General features: G+C 30.1%; 1 long non-coding RNA gene across 10 annotated transcripts in view; it reads left to right on the forward strand.

Annotated features, from left to right (window-relative positions):
* Window positions 1-25,644, forward strand: part of LOC145664331 (uncharacterized) — a 373,203-nt gene that overhangs the window by 129,857 nt on the left and 217,702 nt on the right. For 2 of the 10 annotated variants that reach the window (XR_014127367.1, XR_014127368.1), the window contains exon 1: window positions 17,796-18,313. The exons of 3 other annotated variants lie outside the window; for them this stretch is intronic. This is a non-coding gene — a long non-coding RNA (uncharacterized LOC145664331). 5 more of the 10 variants (XR_014127364.1, XR_014127361.1, XR_014127358.1 and 2 more) reach the window with 5 other exon arrangements.

Genomic DNA, 25,644 nt, shown 5'->3' on the forward strand with positions numbered 1-25,644 from the left:
GCTGTTGCTCTCGTATCAGGTATAAAAAAAGAGAAAGAAATGGGACTATTTTCTCTCTCTCTCTTAAAATTGACCGGTAGTTGTTAGTCGTTATACTTTTTAACCTAACAACTCATTTGAGAATCGAATTTTTGTGTATTAATTATTCCAAATACGTTTCAAGGTAATGCAATAAAGTTAGATTCAGAGTAGATAATATGAAATGTTTGTACACCTATAACTATTTTGTATAGAGCAAATTTGTAAATATGCATTTAAGCTGCAAAGTTGATCGTTTATACAATTTAAATTATAGTGTATAATAATAATAATAATAATAATAATAATAATAATAATAATAATAATAATAATAAAGATAATAAGGTTTCCGCTGTGAAATTGTTTTAGTAAAGTTACAACGAATCATTCTTTGAAATACTACAATTACAAAATTTTAATTATTCGTAGCGCAAAGAGTTCAGTTGACATTTAAATTATAAAGATTAGTATCAAAATAATGATTGATTCACATTTATTTCTTTTGTAACAACACATCTAGTTTAGTATATAATTATAGTGCAACGTGATCCTACATAGTTCAGATATTTGTTGTGTAATCTCTCATCACACGGTCCTGATGGTAATGTACATTTAGATCTAATTGAATTACTAAAATTAATAACATAGGAAATGAACGTTGAGCTCCAAACATGGGGAAAAAAGTTATGAATATTAGATTAGATAACATTTCAACCAGGTACTTAGGTATCTTAGTAGTACATGTCCAAGCTGATGAAGGTATTTGATGTAAATGTTACAGTCCGACTTATAAGACAGTAATGTATCTTTACTAGCCAATGGAAAATCGTACTCACTACTGCAATTAGGTCAATCTATAGACTGTGATAATGACGTTTCCTTTATCACGGTTCAAACAGGACTCACAATTTTTACATTTGCTGTGGGAGATATCTCTGTTTCTATCACAATGGCCTGATGTTAGTCTTCCGGCTAATTCCAGAAGTATTTTCTAATTTCCTTATTTACTGGAAGACAGATTTAATTTCTAATTTGGCCAAGTCTTACGTATCGAGACTTATTTTCTAGTTAAAGAATGTCTTGCGCGTAAAGAATTCCGGTGTAAGTGTTTGAGCTTTCTTGATTTTTAAGAGGTTATATGACTGACGTGCAGCACCAGTGAACGATCGCAATTTATTTTCAATCTTAAAGAGCTAATGTTTTACAAATTGTATACATCAAATAAATAATTATTTTTCCCTTGACCACCAGCTAAGGTACAGATCAGGAGTCACCTTGTCATTTGAATCACTATTTTCTCTAGCTTCTCAGACCTGGATGCCTAGATTAATCAGGAGCTCGATATGGCCCAATAGCAGCTGAAATTGTAGGTCTGCCAGCTCCACCATTATTTCAGAATTTTAAAGTGGATTAATGATACCCAGCACTCGAACTCGAATTATCCAATGTGTTCGATTACAGATGTAACATTATTTCTTCATAAGGATACATTTATCTATTTGTTTGAAGTTTGTCGCTTTGCTGAATTGATGTCACTACGATGCAGACTCGTAACTTAACATAGCTTAATCGCATGCCACTGCTGACGAGTTTGTTCAGTCATCGAAGCTTGTGGGTCACATGTGTGACGAATCCCATGTCTTTCGGGTCACAAGTCACGAAGTTCGTGACCTGTTCCATTCTTTGTAAAGAAACGTTCCACAGTTCAACTGAATATGTATTGAACTAGTTACTTGTCAGTACAAGATAATTATTTTTTAACATTTGTTTCGAAGGTTCAGAAATATTGAATACAACTTTTCATGTCATCAGTTGTTTTATGATTACAGAAAGCATACGTTCTTCTCGAAAAGGATTTCTGCAATTCTTCTTCAACTCTTAGCAATAAGATATATTAACTATTCTGATTTTTCAGTTAAAAAACGCCAAGAAATAGTTTTGAAATTAGTTTTGCACAGTTAGTTTTATTGTTCAATAATTTATGTAAAATTACCAACTCTAAGAATCATAGTCTGGCTGCTAATGTTTGAGAATTGAGGTTTGTTACTAAATCAACATAAAGGCAATCATGTTGGTACAAATCTGTTTTCCCTACATGAAATGCTTTCAAGAACTCGAATTTTATATTTGCTTTTACTTGAAAGTGCTTCCAGAATTTATGGGTACAGCAAAAGTATATTCTAAAAATGATGTCAAATATGAAAGGTATAGTTTAATGAAGATTGGACTCTATTCCATACATAAAGTAAAGATATACATATATATATATATATATATATATATATATATATATATATATATATATATATATATATATATATATATATATATGCACTTTAGTTTTGATTTAACAATAGCTCTTAGATTCTTTACCATACTTAATTTAGACTGAATAATTCCACTTAAAGTGTAAATGAAATTATGTTTATCTTTCACTCTTGTAAACATAGGGTTTCACATTTAACACATTTGTTCTTGTAATGTCTGACTCAAACAATTTACAGAACCTGTGAAATGTTTTACACAGTTGTCAGTTGAACTAATTCTGTAATATAAGTTCAGATCACTGACAAGTAGATTTTCAACTTTTATATAGCAACTAACCTACCAGTAACTACTTATTTTAACCTTAACAGTTTGTGGTTCTATTCTTAGATTAAATATAACTGGACAATTGTTTTTCATGGAACTATTGTATTTTCCCTTAAATAAGAAGAGCTGAAAACTTCTGTGCAAATCCAGAAACCAAATCAGTTCACTTCAATGTATTATCACATTGTAAGACAGTTTTTTTTAATTATATTAAATTACATCAAAATGCCTAATATTAATTCTTAACAAACTACAATACAATTACATGAGAGAAATAAATTGATATTAAATGAAACTATGATGAATCATTTTTTTAAATATTAATTATTATCAACATAATATCACATGTAATTTACACCATCATGATTACTATGAAATTGTAATTTTCCTAATAGTACTAAAGGATTTGCAAAACTATCTTATTTAAAATGTACATAACTTAACATATCCTAATTAAATGTTCGTGTAGTATTTGTACAGAAGTTATCAACTCTTCTTATTTAAAGGAAAAAATTACTACACGATTGAATGAGAGTTTTGTGGAGATATTAAAATGCTATGGCAAGACAGTGTATCTCAATGTCAGTAATACAAAAAATATCCTGCTTGTTTCTTGATCTTTCATATTTATTGCAACATTCAACTTATTTTTTACTCATGTGTTGTTAATTTAACTTTGTGAATTGTATTTGTTTGGAAGTTTTGAAAACTGTATATAAAACAGTTTAAAATAATGTTCTTAATTTACATTTACGTAATTTCATATGATCTTGAAATAAGCAAGCTAATATATTTTAATCGATTTTAGGTCTGAAATATAGGGTAGTATTTTCACAGATAATGAACAACGAACTCTCTGTCTCTCGGAGAACGAGAAAAATTGGGGTTTAGTTTGCTTTCTGACGCTTTAAAATAATCTACAAACATAATAAACAGATAAACGTTAAACTATTCATCTTGGTCTGAAATCTTTCTCGAAAATATTTAAAATTCTCAACTTTGAACTGAAGATTGATTATTATTTTCACAGAAGTTTCCAACAGTATATTTAACAGCCTAAACTACTTTATTATCCTTTATTGATTTATTGATTTAGATTTAACATCTCACTTCAGAACTGAAGCTATATAAGGTCTGAATCACATCAGCTCTTATAGGAATGAAATTGTGTCTCCTATTCCAAAATTGTGTATGTTAACCATATGAACAGGGAAAGGTTTCGATACCAGGATATGTGATCTATAATGTGAACTATCGTCTTTCGATAAGCGCTTGTGAAATCCTGTTTGTAGTCAAGAAGAAAGAAAAAGTTTATTAAACTGTAACTTCAAGGAATTCAAGAAATAAATATCTGGATAAGTATGTTTTAAGTCTGCATATTGAGGTACTGACATAGCTTGTGTATTTGAGATTTCTCGGAATACTTACAAAGAATTATTGACAGTTTGCCTGGCATAAATTAACTGTTATCAAATTAACAAATAAGACTATAATCGTAACATTATTTATTTTAATTAGAATTATTTTCTCTATTACATTTCATTGTAATTAATTAATGACACTGTAAAACCTGACCAGCAACTAGTTGTAATTTACTGAATAATTTTATAATTAATGTAAGAGGAACAATAAAAGCTCCTAGGATATCCATTAGTTATTATGATGTCCTGTAGATATTGAACCCATGCAGGAAAAAAATTATTTTATTACATTCTTTTAAAAACCTATAACCCCTAAAGTTATTTGTGCATCATAATAAACTCTACTACAATGACAATTCTTTTCATTTGGTACAAAAATTAATTTCTGTAATCACTAATAAAAGGAAAGCATAATGACACACGTAGATTCTTATATTATAGCCTAAAATTGATATTTTCTAAGAGCATTAGTTTGATGTCTAATCAATGATTTCTAATATCGTTGAAAGATTATATAAATAGTTGACAACAAGAAATGTATCATTTTGAAAAAATATACAAAATGCCTGAACAAATAACAAATTTATGAATCTCAAATTTCATATTTATCGATAATATTGATAGTTTTATAATTTAATTAATGTAGAACTTAGGCTTAGGAATACTATAAAAATAAAATGTTAAGTCTTTATAAAGTTATAAGAACTTTTAACTATTTTTATTACTTTATTTTATATACAATAACTATATATTAAGAAATAATCAAGTATTATTCAGAAAATGGCAAGAATAAAACATAACATATTTATTTTGTTGGTAATGAAAAATATTAAAACAGTAAGCTATACTACAAAATTCAAGAATGTGTTCTCATTAATTGTATTGCCCTAATTTTTGATACGGAAAGCACTTTGAGAAACAATTATGATTTTAGAAGTACAGAAGAAGCAATTAATTCATGTTTGTGTCATTTTGTTTTTTCCTTTATTTAACTACAATTTCTTCTTAATTCGCTTTTTAATGAATAAAAATTAAGTGTGTTACTGTATTAATTTCTTTTATCATAGTAGAAATGTTTACCGTTTTGTTGGAAATAAACAAAAGTTTTTTGTGCGTGTAATTTTCCTGATTGTGTGTGTTGGGGGGGGGGGGCATGTACGTATGTATGTATGTCAAAGTGAGTAAGAGAGAGAGAGAAAAAAACGAAAAATTAGTTTTTGAGTAAATGCCTTTATTGACTTTTCTTTTTTCCGGTAAAAGTATTTACTTTTGAGCGAAGAAAGTCTTAAAATTACGTTATCCGCGACCAATTTTCCTGACGAGACGAGACAGAACTCTCCATATAAAAACATATGCATTTTCATAGATGGAACCTCTTTTTCACGACATTTCTCGAGAGAGACAACCCCGATCCCTGTCACGTGGCAACCCTGCTTATAATTGTAAAGGAAAGAAAAATCGGAGTAATTCAGGATTTGAAGTAACTTACACATTTTGTGATGTTTACATATCAAGAAATTATGGCAATCCTTCTGTCCGTTCAGCAATCCATATGTGTACACAGGTCAAATTTTAAACTTTTGAATTTAGCACATAAACCCGACATTTTTTCGAGTTTTTCTCTACACATAAAATAAACATTATTTCATGTATTTAATGGATGGCTCAAATAGTCTTTCTTGAAAACGATTGGAATTAGCTTTCATTGGAAAAATTCAGAAGGATGATTTCCAATAATGAATCCCATATTAAAACCTTTTATTGTTGTACAAATTACACATATTTTAGAGAATATTTTATTAGTTACCACGTGACGCAATTTTTTATTTTTCTCCCTCCCCTATAAATTACCTCAATTACACAAATTACCTTGCGTAGGACCGTAGCTTACCCTGGTAGACTGCAGCCTCCTTTGCGAACATCTTCAGCCATCCCTTAAACTTTCAATTGTTAGCTTTGAAGATAGAAAATCAAGCAATCAGGAATACAAGGTTAACTCAAGTTAGCAGCTCTCACAAACATTATCTCAGTCCCCTGTCTTACTGTCTTACGTTAGCTTCGATCTTTTACTATTGTCAGAACCGCTAATTTATGTTCCTTAAGAGTACAACTAGGGAAGTTTAAAAATAAATTCTGGTATTCAAAAATGTTTGAATTGTTTAAATGGATTTACGCTATGTGTAAATTTATTATTAATTGTATAGATATGATTTATGAATATTAGCTTCACGTATACTTATAAACGAAACCAACTTTTTTGAATTTGTAATAAACATTAAAATAACAGTGTAAAAAAAAATTAGTAACGTTGTAACCTTAAAATCTCCTTTAGTTCCTACATTAACTCAATTATATTCACGCATTAGTAACAATCAACTATATTTACGTAATCTACAATCTCAGAGTTTCTAGCTAAATAAAATCCATAAGTATAACCTATAGTTGATTAACCAGCTATGACTAGTTATTTTAAATGGATTTTGTTCTTTTTCGTTATGATTTGAACATTTGAAACAAAACTGAATATAATAGTCATGCTTTGAATCAAACAAGTTTCAGGAACATGCTTTGATAAATCAATGTTAAGAAGTAGTTTTCTTCTTCTGATTTAAATACTATTGTTGTAAGTAGATACGACTTTTCGCTCAAAGAGCAAGCAAAGCATTGAACAAAAGGAATATAGTTATCTGCACTGGAAGCTCTGCAAAGGAAGATTACACGTCTGGCATTGCAAAGCGCAACCAAAGGCAAGCAAGCAGGATTCTGCAGAAGAGCATCAACTGGTTCAAGAACTTATGAATGTCTGGTTTGAGCTTTGGTTCTCTAAAGATATGAATATTCAACAAGGAACGTTACATCAAAACAGCAAGAAGAGAATGAACTCCAGTCTGGAAAGTTGCTGGACACGTAAGACTATTTGAAAGAAGAAGTCTTATTATTATCCAGTGGATAATGCTTCAACGGAGGAGTTGACAACAGCTCACAGAGTCTTCTTACCTGTCAAGTACAAGAAGTCTTCTCTAGTTGTCAGCCCTTTTTTCTATCTTCATTCCATGCGTGGGAAACCTTCTTCCATGTTACTCAAGACGCTCAACTTACCAGACCAGATTGCAAGCAATAGAAACTCAAACTTCTTTAAATCAAGTAAAGAAAAACGAAAAGTAGATTTGATAAGGAGTAGCTCAAAATGAATATAACGTTTTAAAAAAATTCAAATTTCTAAACATTAGTTAAGAAGAGACTTTGAGCTTTTCATAGCTATTTACGCTACAAAAACTAGTTTTATTCTTTAATAACTGAAAGAATAACCAATAATGTGTTATTCCTATATTATGTTACAGAGTTTTTTCAAGAAAAACCTGTAATGTTTCCTATGTTCTATTAGACATTTTCTTCAAAAAATAACTTATAATATATTCTGCTAGACATTTTCTTCAGATTAACATATAATCTATTCTAACATTTTGTTACACATCGTCTTCAAAACTTAAATTACGATTTACTCCTATATCATTTGGGCATTTTGTTGAAAGAATAACCTATAATGTGCTCCTATATTATGTTAGACACTTTCTTCAAAGAATAATTCAAAATGTATTCCCATATTCTGTTAAACAATTTGTTCAAGGAATTTATTGTTATCTTGTTTTAAATGTGTTCTAGATGTGTTTTAGATGTTTTAGATGCGTTCTTCAAGGTCTGATCTACAATTATTTCTTTATTCTATTAGATATTTTCTTCAAATATTAACTTATAATATATTCCTACATTCTATTAGACATTTTCTTCTAGGAATACCCTATAATGAATTCCTATATTCTGTTACTCAATTTTCCTAAAGAATAAATTATAATGAATCCTATATTAGGCTAGACGTTTTCTTCAAAGAATAAATTATAATGTATTCGTATGTTCTATTAGACGTTTTCTTCAAAGAATAACTTGAAATATATTCTTATATTCTGTTAGACAATTTCTCAAAAGAATAACATATAATATATTCCTATATCCTCTTAGATGTTTTCTTCAAAGAATGACTTATAATGATTCCTATATTCTATTAGATATTTTCTTTAAAGATTATCCTATAATGCATTCTTAAATTCTGTTAGACATTTTCTTCACTTTACTTATTTTTTTAAGTCCAAAGATGAGAAGTATATCAATCGATAGACTTTATTAAGCTAAACCAAGTGGAATTAATAAGAATAAATACTCATTCATAGTTTATGAGAAGATTGACAGAAACGAATTTTTAAGGCGTTAAGTAATGTCATTCCTAGCCAATAATAACAAGCCATATATTAAGGTTAAACTTTTGTTAAACTGTGTTTCATCAATCTTTTCATTATATCTGTAGCAATAGAAAAGTACTTACGACGATAGAGAGGCACAATAGCCAAAAATTATTATTAACTATCAAATTTTAAATACCATTCAATTAATATTTTCTACGTACTTCTTGCAAGGGTATTTACAATATATGAAACTTTGGCTTGACATACAATTTCGTTACTGACGTACATATTTCTAATGATATAAAATCAGCTGTTCCTTTCTCCTATTTTCGGTACTGCTCACGAAACGAGAAGTTCCTTTTTAAATACGAGACGTCGTCTTTCATCTCTTCTCGAGTCTCATGAGCAACACTAGTTCACACACATATCTTAAATATGTTAACACTGTCTTAGTGTTACATGTTTCATAGAATAAATACTATAGATTGAGAAAATTCTTGTACGAGCATAATGAAGAGCATTTATGAACGTTTAAAGAAACACAAGTTATTATATAGTATGCTTCAATAATTAATATGGTTTTAAATGTTGTTATATGACACCTTTCGTTAACATCTTGTGACGTGAAAGAACTGATAACTTCTGGATAAAGTTAAGCAAAAATAAATTAGGGCATAAAGTATGGACATGAAATTACAAAACTAGGCGAAATGAGCAATTTATCGATAGTTGAAACGAGATTAGAAAGAAGTCTTCAAGAATCAAGACGAGACCATACTTCAACAAAATTCACGAGTATTATACGAGAAAACCTTATTTCTTGTCTCTCGTGAGGAATACTGCCTAATTTATCTTTCATCCCCACAGAACAACTTTTAAAATTCTTTTAATGAAGAAAGTTTGTAGCTAAATTTCTTTACTGTTTTTTTTTTAAAAAAAATCACTGCTCTAAGTAGGAGGGAAACTGGTGGACTGTTACATACTAAACTCTTAGATGTATTTCTACTCTAATAAAAGGATAACATGTATCAATGAACATAGCCCAACTTTTTAAGCTTGAAAATCATAGTCATTATAAATTATTAGATTAAATATATTAGAAGAGTTCCACTGTCTTACATTGAAAAATTAAGCAATCTAATCATGCTATAACTTTAGAATAATAAAAAAAATTCTTCAGACAAATACTTTGTATAGTTATGCTAAACTACTGTTAGTAATAGATTCCTCAGTAAACATCTCAAATAATTTTAACAGTTTTGAGGTGAACATATTCACAGTTTGTTCTCTGTGCTTCAGGATTCTTTTATTTGTTTGGGTGGATGCTCTCCAATCCTGAAATTATGAAATTTCCAATATCAGCAAATCGAAAGAAAGCAATACATATGTCTGTGAAGAATAGGCCTATCATTTTTACATGAGTTAAACCTGTCTCGTCTCAATACCGTAAAAGTAATATCTAGTCTCGAAAAATATGCTGTTTCTATTAGGAAAGCTTTCTCTTGTCACAGAAATTCTGTTTCATCTCGTCTAAGGCAATCCTATTTTGGACATTTATGATAGGATTAGTAAAAGAGAACTATCTAAAAAAAAAAAAAAAAAAGGAAGGAAGAGATTTTAAAAAGAAATAATACAGTATAATCTTATTAATTCCGCATACATGGCAGGAATTGCGTGTCGACAAAAAGTATGAACTTTGTACTACTCAATAAAATTTAACACAAGTGTACTTCATGACTCTTCTGAATTATTCAATTTCTAGTACAATTGAGGTCAACTACTCACAATTGGGAAGCCCTCTCTGTACACCATACTTTCGAGTAGTTTAAAATTAAAAAAAAAAGAAATAAACTAAATAATGTATAAACTATTCCACGATAAATGCGTCTCCAAGTAAACCATTTTAGATAAATATTTTGTTACCATAGTAATAGCTCTAACTGCATTTGTTACCAACGTTCCATTTAACACTTTTTCCAGAACAATAATACAGATATATTGTAAAGAATGTATCAGAAAAAGAGTATAACTTTTTAACATTGAGTTTAATTATTTCTTTTTCTTGAATAATAGTATACTTCAATATGTCCATCATATGTTGATGAGATTACTAAAATTTTAACTTAAACTCTATGCATTAATCGATTTATATATTCAATTAATATTGTTTTTTAATCAAATTTAAGAGCTTCTTTCAGTAAATTTTCTTCCAAAATTTAAAAATTACCATATGCATAATTAGATTATTTATGTTATCAAATGATATACAGACAGCTTCGATATCAATATTTAATGTTAACATTTTATAGAAAATATCTTTAGTTTTATCGTTATCAGTAGGGTTGCCTTCGAGACAATTTTTAGGCTGTCTCGTCTCAGAGTGACGTGAAATTGATGTATGTTCTTGGTGGAAGCGTCTCGTCTCGTCTCGTCTCGTCTTATGGTAATCAGTAATTATTATTTTTGTTACATATTTTTAATTCTAAGAAACGTGTTGATCACTTAGTGCAGTCTCTCGTTAGATTTTCCACTATTTTGAGCTTCATAGTTGAAAGTTGAAACAAAATCTTGTTCTATCATGATTTTCTATTACAAAACCATTAATATGTGAAAACGTCTCCATTTAATAGAGACTCTAGTACAATCGATATTGTTTATGATTCACAGAAACGTGCAATTAGTTGGCATTACATTCTAGTATAAGTATGGAATCAGACCCCACATTCCGGGAAAAAATATTTTTTCTTGGTTTGTGTATTATATTTGCATAAATTGCGATGTTATGTAACGCATACGAATTTTATATCAATATTACAGATTGAGAAAGTTAATTATAAATAAATGGTAAGTTGCTGGGTCTGTTATATAACACGAAATCATTGCTTCTCGTACAGCACATCTAGTATTGATATTATCCAATGATATTTAGGTTGATGTCATCAAGCGGTTGAACGAATATTGTTAATTTTTTAACCAAATGTTTAAGCGCCAATGCAACTTAAGAAATCTTTTGATAATTTTTGAAGTAAATAATATTTCTAATTGTACCCTCTTATAACTGTATGGTTAGTACGACATGTACACTTGGTAAGCATAGTTCCAGTAAGACACATTGTAAAGTTACTATACTTCAGAATCAAATGAGGGTTTCCTACAAGACAAGGCTGTCTTGTCTCGAAAAGGGGAGATGAAAGTGATGTCTCGTCTCGGAAAGGGAAAATATTTCTATTGGAAGAGCTCTGTCTTATCTCGTATTTCGTCACAAAAATTGATCTCTTCTTGTCTTGTGAGTAACTCTAGAAGGCAGAGAGAACTTTAGTCTATTGTTATCAATATAGACGACAATGAGCTGATTACATATTACCAACTGTCTAATTGATTATAGCACTCTGTGAAATTGTATAAATACGTATATAATTATGGCATTATCTTCTATTTTTATTCAGATTAGTGCTCAAAATAAACGCGAAACAGGGAAGAATGCTTCCCCCACTTCTTTGAATGTTTCCCCACTTCTTTCAATAGTATTGTCCACTTGATGAGACGAAACAAAAAAAAAAAATCCAAAAGATTTTTTTCTCAGCTCGTACCGATGTTTGAAAAAAAAAAATTTATAATCTCATCTCGATTTTCTTTTTGTAAATGTAAATACAAAATTTATGGCCTTTATTCTTAGTTTCATTTAGAAACTATCAGAATCCCTTCCGACTCAAGAAGTGCACAACAACATTTAAACCATAAGTTATTTATTATTGAAATATATTGTATAATCAATTGCGTATCTGTAAACGGTGATAAATGCTCTTCATTGCGTGTGTACCTACAAACTTTAGTAATTTATAGCATAGGTTTTATACTTTGGATCACGGAACACTAAAGCAGTGTTTGAGATCTAGAACTTGGATGATGTAGTGTTGCCTCTCCGAAACTCACCAAATTTCTCACTTCGTCTCGAATTTGTTTAAAAAAGTACATCTCGTCTCGTTTTCGACACGAGAATCGGGACAAGACGAGAAATATGTCATTTCATGAGTAACTCTATCTCCCACTTCTTGGATTAGTTCTTGGATAAAGAAAGAATAACTGCCACGACAGAAAAAGAAAAGCATAATTTTTCCTGACATTTCACAAAAGTCTGATTCAGATTTACTATATTCTATTCATATGTTAAGAACACACTTATAGTTAGTTCCGTTGACATGTATATATATATGATACAAATAGATATAAGTTTATGAACTACATATTCCTGTGTTGCTTATGTTACCATACTTCTAATTCGGTTTGTTATTTTTTATTAAATGTAATTTATTTTAGTTGACAAGTACGAACCTTATAAGTATTTTACTTACTACAAATTTTCCAAATTTTTAAAAATATATAATAACGATTATTTAACTGACAGTTATACAAATATGATAAAAGCTCGTTAATAGTTTTACGAAGTATCTTTTTTTAAAATTTGGAACGATACAGTGGCGGATCGAGGGTATGATCAAGGAAGAGGCTAAACCATAGTTTGCTGCTTTATTCAGTGTAAAACAGGATTGAAGTCCATTTTATCCAGCGTATATCTGAGTGTCAAAGGGGGCTACAGCCCCTATAGCCCCCATTGGATCCCCCACCTATATATATATATATATATATATATATATATATATATATATATATATATATATATATATATATAACAATAAGAATCGAGACGAGACTTCTCTACTAGGATTAGGATACGAGACGAGACAAAAATCTCATTTCTTGTCTCTTCTCGTGGACATCGATATAGAACAGTAGGCCTATAACTTCCTTTAGTAATTATAGTATTTAATATATTTAACTGAAGCAAAATAGTATTCGACACGTTAACTGTAATAACCATTGACAAATAGAAACTACAGTGTATGACTTTGACTTCTGCATCGATAAACATTCGTATTGCATAAATTGTTAATGTTATTTTTGGCTTAGAAATAGATCTGTTGTGTTTATGTATAAACGTACACCTAAATTTCAAATTAAAAATTAACGCAGTTTTTTTTTTTAATTTTAGAAAAATAAAATAGATAATCTTAAAGAATTTAATTAATTAATTATATACATTAAGTTTCTTTTAAATTTCATTTTTATAAATAAGAAAGCTCTGTAAAAAAGGTAATGATTCTTGAAGACTAGAAACCATAACTGTTGCTTCTGCTACGATGATCATTCATTTTTCGTAACCTATTAATATGAATTTGAATTTGAAGGTAATATTTTGTGTTTCTCTGTATGGGTACGTCAGAAATATAAACTACATTTAAAATAAAGCTTTTTAAACAATTGAAAAATATTTCTTGACAAATATTATTTTATGTAAAGAAACATTTTTAAAATTGCATGCGAGAATTTTGATTATTGGTGAATAGAAATAACAGCATGTAGCTTTTCCTTTTGCTGTGATGAACATTCATTTTTCATTATGGGTATATATTTAATATTAACTTTAACTTATACATAGTATCTTGTGTTTATGTTGGTACGACAAAAATATAAATTAAATTAAAAATTATATATATTATTTATTTCTTAAGGAACATTATTACATAGGCCTAGGTTATACGAAAATTTATTTTTTAAGTTTTGTATTTTGTAAACACGACAACTCTGCAAAAGAGGTAATGCAACGCATATTTTAAAACCATGCATCGTTTCAGAACGAAAAGAAGTGGTTAGTTTAGGTACTGTCATTCTAACAACACGCTTCACAAAAAAACAAACCGGATTCTCCAGTTTTATAATAGAATCCACCCTAACCACCTCATCTCAGCATAGCACAACCACCCCAACGCTTTGAAAAGAGTAGGTATTTGGGTTGGTGGTGCAAGGGCAGAGCTGCAAGATGGGAAGCTGGATGCATCTCATGATGATGCGCTCGAGGGATGCTGCAGATCTTGTTTCTTCTCTCTGCAGACATATATGCTACAGACTTACTTCACTCATCTATATATGTAGTAGCCTACATATATTATATAGCATACACTGCAGTTCACTTGCTTATTTCTTGATATATATAACCTGTTGCTCGCTTGTGCTGCATTTCAAACATCTCTCGTGTACGATTTGAATAATAATAATAGTGGAAAAGCTCGCAACAGAAGAGGAGGAAGAAGATGCTGAGGCCACCAAGATGAAAAAACCTGAACCAGTTGACAAGAAACTGGTCTTCTGAACTTCCCACGAAAACCTAGTCATATGAGCAGGGTGTTACCACTACATGTTTTTTAAAAGTAAGAAGAGTTTATGTCATACCTAGAGAGTATTGCAGTATGTAAGTTTGTGTGATGCAGTGCTTACTAAGATTGGCATATTAGTTACATCGAGATATTACAGTTTAGATTTATTTACAAGACATATTAGTGGGTATATTAAATGTTCTTGTTGTTAAAATCTGATACACAACAACAGAGGTAAGAAGATTATATATATGTTCTGTGCTAGGATAGGAACTTTAAAAAAAAAAAATCTAATTAGGACACTTTAACTCTATATTAAGATGTAGCTGGTTGGTTACGACAAATTACAAACGTTTAACTCGATTTCAAACCTGAAAATATGTGTCGTAGGTAACATAACTTCGTAGACTAGGTTGTTCATATGTTAGATTGGATTTGATACATGTTTTCCTAACTGTAAGCTCAGCCTGGGATGAAGAAAAGGGAACATGTTAAAAAAAAAAGACTTTATTCGCATTGTGACGTGTTATAGGTTATATAGCATTAGACAAACATTTTTTTTAGTTTGCTCAGGAGACGTGGATTGTATGTTTTCTTAATAGTCGTTGCACATTCTTCTCATCATAAAGGATGTTTCTAGATAATAATGTATTTTGCATTTCTTTTCGCAAAATTGATGCATATGCATCTTTGCGTTTTTGCAAGTTTTATTTGGCCTCCTATCAGCTGTAAACATCTATTTGCTTTTTGTTTGGGAAAGCATGATGAACGGATGTAACAACTAAATAATTATTGTGCATCTGTCTAATGCAGACGCGTGTTAAAGCGTAATCACGCAAAGTGAACAGAAATATCAAAGTACCAATTCTTTTACTTTAGAATACTAGTAAATAAGGACATATACAGAATATTGTCTTTTACTTCACGTCATGTATGAAAAAAACATTGTTTTAATATGCTTTTCCTTTTTTAAGAGTAGAGGGAGTAAATGTTTTCTTCTGGACACAGAAGGCGGAAGAAGAAGAATTATTAGCTAAGACATAAGTTTTGTTAGAGCACTAGGCGGGAATATTCACTCAGGAAACGTGCTTGTATTTCTTTTTTTTAATTTTTCCCCCCTTCTAACTACCCTTACTCCCCACTCTTTCTTCCTCTTTGCCGGAGGTTCTTGCAGTTCTGTTATGGATGGCAGCCAGGGCTTGTGTTATCAACACTAGCAGTCCAAGTCCCGTGTGTATGCGGGGATAAACTGGCCCTTGCTCAAACTAGCTACTACGACCTTTTGCTCATAAAATGATATTAGTTTGGAAAGACATGCCCTAGCGGGGCTGTGGTTTGCGTGTGTTTTAGTACAGCCAGTGGTTTCTAAAGGAGAAGGGAAAGGGGTGAGGAGAACTCAAGTTGGATTTAAAAAAAAAAGAAAAAGAAACTCAAAACTTGAAGAAAAAGACACAGAGGGAGGTGCTATTATTTCTCCTCTGGGCAGCAACCAGAAGTTTTCTTCAGGAGAAGGGCTTATTGAGGAAAAGAAGTTTGTAGATGTAACTAGCGCCACGGTGCGGCCGTTCTAATCACTTTAAGCTAAGCCGAGATATGGCAGCCCAAGAACCGGTTCTGTATAGCCCCTCCTCGAGCGCTTGGATTGGTGGGCTCGGTGCGCGCGATTGATTGCTGGGTGGAGCAAACGCCAAGTTCCCACCCGGTTACGACCTTAGTACATGACTCTTCTGGAATGATGGCGAGGACCCGAGGGGCCCAACAGGGGGAGGTAGGTGATATTGCCAACAGAAAAAGTGGTAAAATTGGGGGTGGGTGGTAAAGGCTTCACAGTCGAGCACCTTCTTCTAGCTCACGCGCAGAAACGAATCCATCCAACCTTTCCGAATCTATCCAAACCTTTTCCCCCCTGCACCACCCGTAAATGCGACAGTAAAAAGAAAAACAGCCATTCAACTCATTGGGTGCGTTTTTATTGGTACGACACAATATCCAGTCCGTATCCTAACATACTCTTCTCTTCTACACATCGGCATTTGTTAAGTTTTTAGTTTCAGGGATGGAAAAATGCGTAAACCGCCGTATCAGCCAAGACGGAGGGATACCACAGGGGATTGGACCAACCCGACTTCTCGGCGCCCCCGCGTTCGTTTTTTGTTTCTTCGATTTTGGTGAAAAGTCTCCTTCATCCCCCCTCCATCCCACTCACCCTAAGAGGTAAGCCACTTTTCTCTGTTGTAAGAGAGATAATTAGGGAATTAGACAATGCACCTAAACTACTTGAGGAAGACTAATGCATTGGCCATGTTTTGCATTTTTTGCTCTTAAGAAACTCACATCGATTTTTCTTAAGAAAGCAACTTTTTTTGTTTGCATAAGATATTTTTTTAAACTTTTACGTTTCCTACATTTTTTCCTTATCGGCTTCGCTGCATGCATTGCATATGTGCATCCTCTGCCTGTGTTTGGGTTGCACCTGGTTTATATATACATATATATATATATATATATATATATATATATATATATATATATATATATATATATATATATATATATATATATATAGCTGCATGCATTATTATGTTGTGCAATCTTTCCTCTCTTTTTTTCAGTTTCCTTTTTTCTTTTTCTTTTTTTTTATCTTGTTACAAAACTTGCTCTCCACCTCATCCCACTAAACCTTGTTGCATGGATGGTCAACATTCAAGTTCTCATGCATCATGCACGTACGTACGTAAGAGAATATAACTTGAATGCAAGACAGGTTTTTGGGTAAGTATATTCTTGTGTGTGTGTGTGTGATTCTTTTGTATTCCCGACAAAAACATCCGTTTCGCAACGAGAATCGAGTTCTGAAAAATCTTGAATGTTTAGGCTAGTTCCTTTGCAGAGAAGTTATCTTTTTTCCATCTTTTCTTTTTTGAAAAAAAAAAGTCTTGCAAGGATCTTACTTTACTTACATGCTTGCAAAGCAAGGCTTAACGAGATATATAGCTGCAATCATTTTTGCAGATAACAACACAGTCTTCCACTTGTATTCTACACAAAACAGGTTATTACACTTACGAAAGAAAAAGAGAAAGAAAGAAAGAGCGACAGAGAACAGAAAAATATGCTGCATACACAGACTGGAAGTGGGAGTTTTAATTCGTCTGTGCTTGAGATCGGAGGCAACATGGCGCGGTTTATCGACAAGCCATACCTCCTCTGTGTGAGGCAAATCCCGGGCGGAGACTTGTCTGCTTCCAGAACGTCAATACTATCTAAAGCGGGCGTCACTCTTCATAAGACTTTTCTGGTGCAAACTCGTACGTATTTTTTAACGCTATATTGTGTGTTTACACTAGATGTATTACTATATCATGCATTTCGTAAGTGAGTTCATCTTGTATGTAATGCCGTGTTGTGTTTACTCAGTGCATTGAAATGATCACAAGCGTGAAGAAAGAAAAGGAAAAACAAGAAAGAAACGCAATTTAAAAAATAATAAGCAAGCAAGACTAAATGAAATTGAATCGCTTCATATACATAACCTACGAAACGTCTTCATATTGTTGGAACATGTGTGAATTTGATTGCGGATTTCTCTTGAAATCCCTTTGCTGTGTTATGCCTGAACTCTGTAATTTGCTCATTCTAATCCGCATATTCATGTGGGTGTCTTTTCGGAACATTCATTCTGTATTGTTATGCATAGGAAGCTCTTTGATGTTGGCTTGTTCTGGGATGTAAAGTTGGGGCCTAGCCACCTCCGAGAGATATCAGAGACTATATACAGCGCTTATTGTACGGAATAATGCTATAATGCAAGTGGACTCTTCTCCTCTTGGTGGTAGGTGGGTATATAATGTAGGAAGTAGTAGGATCGTAGAAAGTAGGCCTGCGGGTGGAAAACTTCACAGCACTGCGGCAAAGCATTCACAGCTCCATGACTGTCTATAAACTTGCGAGATATAGCTAAAGTTTTGCAACCTGAGAAACAAAAGCTCTCCTTCCCCAAAACTAAGTATGGTGTATTTGTGTGTGTGTGTGTGTGTGTTTGTGTGGTACTGGTGGTACAAGAGGTATATATACTTACTTTTTGCTTTCCTATTTGATATTACCTGATCTTCATGGTATTTGAGCAGTTTCTCGCAAATATCCTTCGTTATTACACGTAGATTCTAAACTGGTCGCATAGCTTAGTGAGGCGTTGTGAAGATTTGTGCTGGAATTACTGTAGCATTAAATGTGAGTTCCTGTGTTACCTTTCAAGTCCACAGCTACAGTATCTGCTTCTCTCTCCCTGGGCTTCTCCTCCCCAGTTCCTTTTTCTTCAAACTTTTAAGAATTCTTTTGTTCTCCCAGCAACCTAGGACGCAAGCGCATTCAAGCGTACACATTGCGTCAGTTTTCTCGTTCAAAGAAGAGCCTTGAGCACAATGAGAATAAGAAAAGCGTCTTATAACAGCTTATTCTCTCTAGCCTGGCCTTTTCATGAATATAATATCTTTGCCTCAAGGATATTGTTATGATGTTCCAAAAGAAGTATTTTTTTTTTCTTTTTTACTTCTTCTTCGATCTGATTCCTGGGGATGATTATCCCGGGATACCTTCAAGTGTGCAGCTCCTTTATATAAGATGATAGTGTATGTCCAGTGCGCAGTCGCATCAGACAACAGCGATGGCTGTGCACCTTCTGTAAAAATTAGGGAGAAGCTTAAGAAATCTATCTGCCTTGCGCATATCACTTTTAGCCTCCCACCACCTTCATCTTACCAGCTACTTCCCTGGTTTCTTTTTTGCTTCCCTGGCTCGGCAAACGCCGCTTGGCGTCGTCGTCCTTTCTCCCTCTCCGTCTACAGCGTCGGCTGCTGGTTTCCACGGACTCTCATCTCCTTCCTTCCTTGCTTGCTTCAACAATTACTTAAGTGAAACTCCCTTTGGCTCTGCTAGGGATGATTAATCTGGAAATAGCTTTTAAGCAACAAAATACTTGTTAACTAAAAGACACTCACTCAATACATAAGATCAAATTAAGTAAATGGACAAATGTTTCATCCTTATATAAACATATGTATATTTTAATGCGTGAAAGAGTATTTTATTATTAAATGCTTTTGTTCTTCTTTTTAACACACAATTCGTAAAATGAAGGAACATATAGGTCTATACTTAGGATTATAAGTAAAAAACACATGGACTTATACTTAGCACATTAAATAAGAAACATGTAGGCCTATACTTGCATATTAGGAAAATATAGACCTATACTTAGCATGTTAAGTAAATATGTAGGCCTATACTTGGCATCTTAAGTAAAGAATATGTAGGCCTATACTTAGCATGCCAAGTAAGGAATGTGTAGGCCCATACTTAGCATGTTAAGTAAGGAATGTGTAGGCCTATACTTAGCATGTTAAGTAAGGAACATATAGACCTATACTTAACATGTTAAGTGAGGAATATGTACTGACTGGCTTTCAAGAAAAATATAGACTCTATTCGGATTTGCTAAAGTACTGAAGGCTATCAGTACTTAGTCATTCACTGTTATTTAGATTATTAGACTATCTAACTTGGCTTAACAATCAAAATAAATAAAAAAAAGACCATTGCCGGACAAATAAAAATTTGCTATTGGATTCCATCATACGTTAAATCAATTAGATCTACATTATGATTGCTCACTTTTGTAATCTCTAACCTTATATTATTATCATCTAAGCTTACCAAAAGGTCTCTTCCCAGAGTATTCACAGCTAACATTCTATGCCAACCTCGTGTATTTTCCAGTCTCGCGATGTGTCGTGACACGATTTAATTATCATTGTTACAAGTATGGAATTACAATTGATGCAACCTTCACAGCTTTCAAATTATATTTTTATCATATGTCTTTATTAAAATAACATTTTCGAAAACCTATTAAGCCAAAGAAAAGTATTGAAAATTTAAATAAATAAACAAATTCCTAATTTTTAAAATTAATTCCTACATATTTATCTAACACAAATATAAATGATTGTAATTATTTCTTGTTAGTATTGAGCTATTAATTAGCTCTTATATCATGCAATTTATTTCAATCACGTGTTTTAACTTCAGTAAATATTAAAAACGTTTTCATTATTTCAAAAGCTTTTAACGGTATTTTAATTTTTATTTAATGATAATATTTTATTTTTAATCCGACTAAATAAGTAATGAATAAAAAATTAAAATTGAAGTGAATATTTACGCCCTGTAAAAATGCGATAGTAATTTTGAGATATTATTAAGACTTAATCGAACTTAATTTGATACTCATTCGAACTTTGAATTTTTTTAAAGTTTTGCAAATTCAGTAATATGCCCTTGCAATAATTTTAAAAATTTGTCTATTATTATTATTATTTTTATTATTATTATTATTATTATTATTATTATTATTATTATTATTATTATTATTATTATTATTATTATTATTATTATTATTATTATTATTATTATTATAGTAGCTAATAGACAGTCACTAAAAAGTGTCAACAATTTCTCATTTGTAATATTTTCTTCTCACACTAGACAAAGAAACTCAACAATTAAGTTTGGACACTAATGTATCTAAAGTAATATCATTAAAATTATTTCCACAGCGCTTGAATTGTTTGAATATTTCTTAAAGCTTTTTACCTTATTGGAATAAGTGATCACTATTTAAACAATTATTCTCGACCAATTGGCTAATATTCGGATAATTATATAAGTAAAAGGGTTATCAATTTTAATTATCAGGGTTCAAACTTTTAATCTAATAGTTATTGTATTCAAAGGTTAAATCATATATTATTTTGTTATTTCCAGAATAAATGAAGGAGTATCAAATTAATTAGAACATTTGAATGTAGGTCTAAAAGAACTTGAATCAATATTTTTAAAAGTGTATGCATTTTTTCTTTCTAATTTTCATAACATTTTTCTGACGTTTTACTTTGGGTAGCATAAAACTGTATACATATTATATTATATATATATATATATTATTTATTTAAATTTTATAATAAAATATATAATAAATTTGAATATTTTAGTTTTTTTAAAAAAAGAGATAAATTACAAGGTTTGGAGCTAAAAATAATATAAAGTTTTCATAATCAATATATAAATATGTTCTTTTATGATGAAAATTTTACATATACCTACGTATTATTATATATTATACAAGTATAATATGATTTTATTCAATTTATTTATTAAGTTTCTGTAAGCCTAAATAGAGCGATTAGTTTTACAATAATTTTAAGCGTTATAAAGGATAAACAACATTATAATTTTGAATTCTGAACCATAACTATCAATTACGTCTAGTAAATAAAATAGTAATTAGCCAAAGTAATTTAATATACTTAATTGTAGAACAGTACTACAATAAAATTATAAAATGGTAGTTACATATTCCTAAAAAACGAGAGATATTTAATAAATTTATCTTATAAATTAAAAATAGTACTTATCTAGTAGCAAAAGAAATTGAAATAACTTATTATTACTATACAATAACGATTAATAATTTAGGTTTTTACATAGTAATGAAGCTGAATTAAAATCGAGAAAAATGGTAGTAGCTGCAGTTTATTTTATTATATTAAATTATAGAAAACTTAATAGAACAATATTGAACATAAACTCAATTCTATATTTCCATAAATAAACATATTTTTGTCTTTTGTTTATTTCACACATTTATATACATGATATACGAGGCTATATTATAAAGTATGAGTTAATATCACATACGTAGTTTTTAAGAGAGAGATATTGATAATAATGACAATATATTGAGCATGGGCCGTAAAATTCAAAGATTCATTTCATTTTTTAATATTTAATTAAAGTTGTTAGCATTAGTGTAACTGCAGATTAATAGATGAACAATAGTAATTCCTTATAAATAGTAATTTCGATAAGACCTCAATAAAGCTATTACAACACATAATAAATATAACACATTTGATTTAGGAAATTTTATTTTGGATTGTTTTTTATTTGATACTCCTTTGTTTAAATATTACTTCAGTTAGAAATGCAACAGATCGAAAATTCAACTCAAGACTGCTTCTATTAAATACTTCTTAGTCGTGTACATGGAAGTAGGCATGAGATATCGCAGGGTTTGTCAATAATAAAATATTTAAAATCGTGAAATACATTATTTAAAAATTATTAGTTTTGCACTATATCAATTCATAATTAATAATCACAAGTACTTTATATTTCGGAAGTTTCAGAATGGTAATTAGTATTTATATTTACCATTGACCTTTATTATTTATTTTGTAATTAATTAGGTTACAGGTGTCTAGCGATACATCATTTCACATATATACTATTACATTATCAATTTTTAATATATTCTAATACGTTTTGACCACCTTTTAAAAAATATTCAAATTTATTGCCAACTCACGTTTTAATGAGGAACAATTATAATTATTTATATGTCATATTAGAGTACAAATAAAAATGTGTTATTTTTGAGAAAAGAATATAATTGTTGCACCTAGATAACATGAATATTATACTAAAATACATAAATACAAAATATTGAAACGCCTGCAAATACTGAAAAATCTTAATTCGAATTAAGAAGACCTATATTCATTGATGGAGATTTATTTTTAACTTTGAAAATAAATCCTGTTATCAAGATATATATATATATATATATATATATATATATATAATTTATTTCAATATTAAAAACTAATATACTCGTATGTTCTATTTGCTATAATTGATATTTAAATCATGTAAATATTTCTACCACCAAATCTTTGATATATTATGCTATTAAGTCCCTACTATTTCATAGTCCTTACTTTCGAATCATTCGTAAATTTAAAAAAAAAACATAATTTCATTTAATATTATTGTTGTCATTTTAAATAAGAATGAGATAATGAATATCAGTAAAATATCTCATGAGGAAAAATTTCTCAACAAGCCATTCATATAGTATTTATTATACAATCGACCCAACTATCAAAAGCTACCGTTAGATATGTGTTAGTTATAGTATTTGAATCTGGAAGAATTTTCTTTGAACTTCGTTACTTTTGAGACCTATCAAACCATATCTTACGATTTACTATATATTAAGGATATTATCATTTATCGTTTGCCACAACATAAACTAAATGCAATAATTTCGAAAAAAGAAATATTTGTTTTTTAATATATTTAGGATAGACAGTTCCAAGAAACTATTTCTAATGAGTAAACATCAGTTTTATTTTATTTCATTTACAAATATTTGAATATTGAACTAAATTAAAAAGTACTAATTAATTATAATTATCGTAGCATTATTAGTCTCAATATTTTCTGATTGAAATCTTAATATGTTACAACCAAGGCAGATTTTTCTTCATTTATCGTTCTAACAAATGAGTTGTAGGCCTTCAAGTTGCAAATAAATCAAGGTTTTATATTCAAAATATAAAGCCGATTCAAATATATTGTACATTTTTGTATTATTATTATTATTATTATTATTATTATTATTATTATTATTATTATTATGACTTTTGATACAACATGAGGGTTTTATTCAATTTATTTGTTCAGTTCTTCTATATAAGATCCTCAAAGTTCGTGATTTCTTCTTATATTACTTTTAAATGTTATAATATTGTATATATTTCTTAGATATTTAGTATGTCTAGTCATCAAAATATTACTTAATTTGAATATTTCATACCTTATTCTTCGAAAGAATGTGACTAAAATTGTTCTATATGCTCCTCAACAATAAAAAGCTTTACACATTCCTCAGCTATAAGAAATATTTTTAAATAATAAATAGTATTAACAAACTAGAAAACAAACTAAATATACACTTTTATATTATATTATCATAGTTAAATGATGCCAGTGTTGCAAGAGAATGTAGAATTAAATTTGAAATATTTTTTCAAATAATAATACACTCAATATCTTCTAGATATTTATCATTGTTGATATATTATTTGACTTACAATATGTTATGATTGTTTGCTACGAGCTACTACTCAATGAGTAAATTGAGGAAATGTTTTGCTAATGTATTCTGGAAAGCGTTATATAATTAGTATCCTTACATTTTCATCTTCACATTTAAGGTTACTGACCATAAATAAAAAGTCTGAGAAATGTACTACTGCATTATCAATCAAGATTCAACGTTTACAAGCTGAAAAGTCTGTTTGGATATAGTCGAAACCTAGATATGTAATGACACACAGATTACACATTAAAAAATATTATGTACTATGTTCTATAGTATAAAATATTATATATTAGGTGCATCAGTAGTTTTTAAACCTTCAGTATACAACCGACGTTTATTAATGTTCGTAACCAATTTAAAAGTATATTTCGTGTAGATTGTAATTAAGAACTTGGGTCTGCCATTCCATCTTGTATTTCCATCTTGTAATTTATCATTAAAAATATAAGAAAAGGAGAATTCATTAGATATGCCAGACATAGATAGTAGTTGATAAAAATATTTTTGTGTTGAAATAAGTGGAACCAGATACGTTCTATCACAATCAGTAAAATACAATTTTTGTACTCCACGTCACTTTTTGTATAATTACCCAATTATTAATCCAAATTGCTTTCACAAGATTTACAAAAATATAAATGACAGGAATAGATAGGAATCATCTTATGAACATATAGATGAAGCTAAATTTAGAGTTCATAGTTAAATACAAGTCTTAACTAAATACTCTACCAGATGCTGTTTCAAATTAGAAATTAAGGCAGACCCAAGTTCTTAATTACAATCTACACGAAATATACTTTTAAATTGGTTACGAACATTAATAAACGTCGATTGTATACTGAAGGTTTAAAAACTACTAATGCACCTAGTATATAATATTTTATACTATAGAACATAGTACATAATATTTTTTAATGTGTAACCTGTGTGTCATTACATATCTAGGTTTCGACTATATCCAAACAGACTTTTCAGCTTGTAAACGTTGAATCTTGATTGATAATGCAGTAGTACATTTCTCAGACTTTTTATTTATGGTCAGTAACCTTAAATGTGAAGATTAAAATGTGAGGATATGATTGAAAAGAAGAAAACAATATCCTTAATTTAAATTAATATAATTAAATGCCTATCATAACTGATCATTTTGAACG

This window comes from Thermobia domestica, chromosome 11, assembly GCF_964235325.1.
Source record: "Thermobia domestica chromosome 11, izTheDome1.hap1.1, whole genome shotgun sequence".
Classification (NCBI taxonomy): Eukaryota; Metazoa; Arthropoda; class Insecta; order Zygentoma; family Lepismatidae; genus Thermobia; species Thermobia domestica.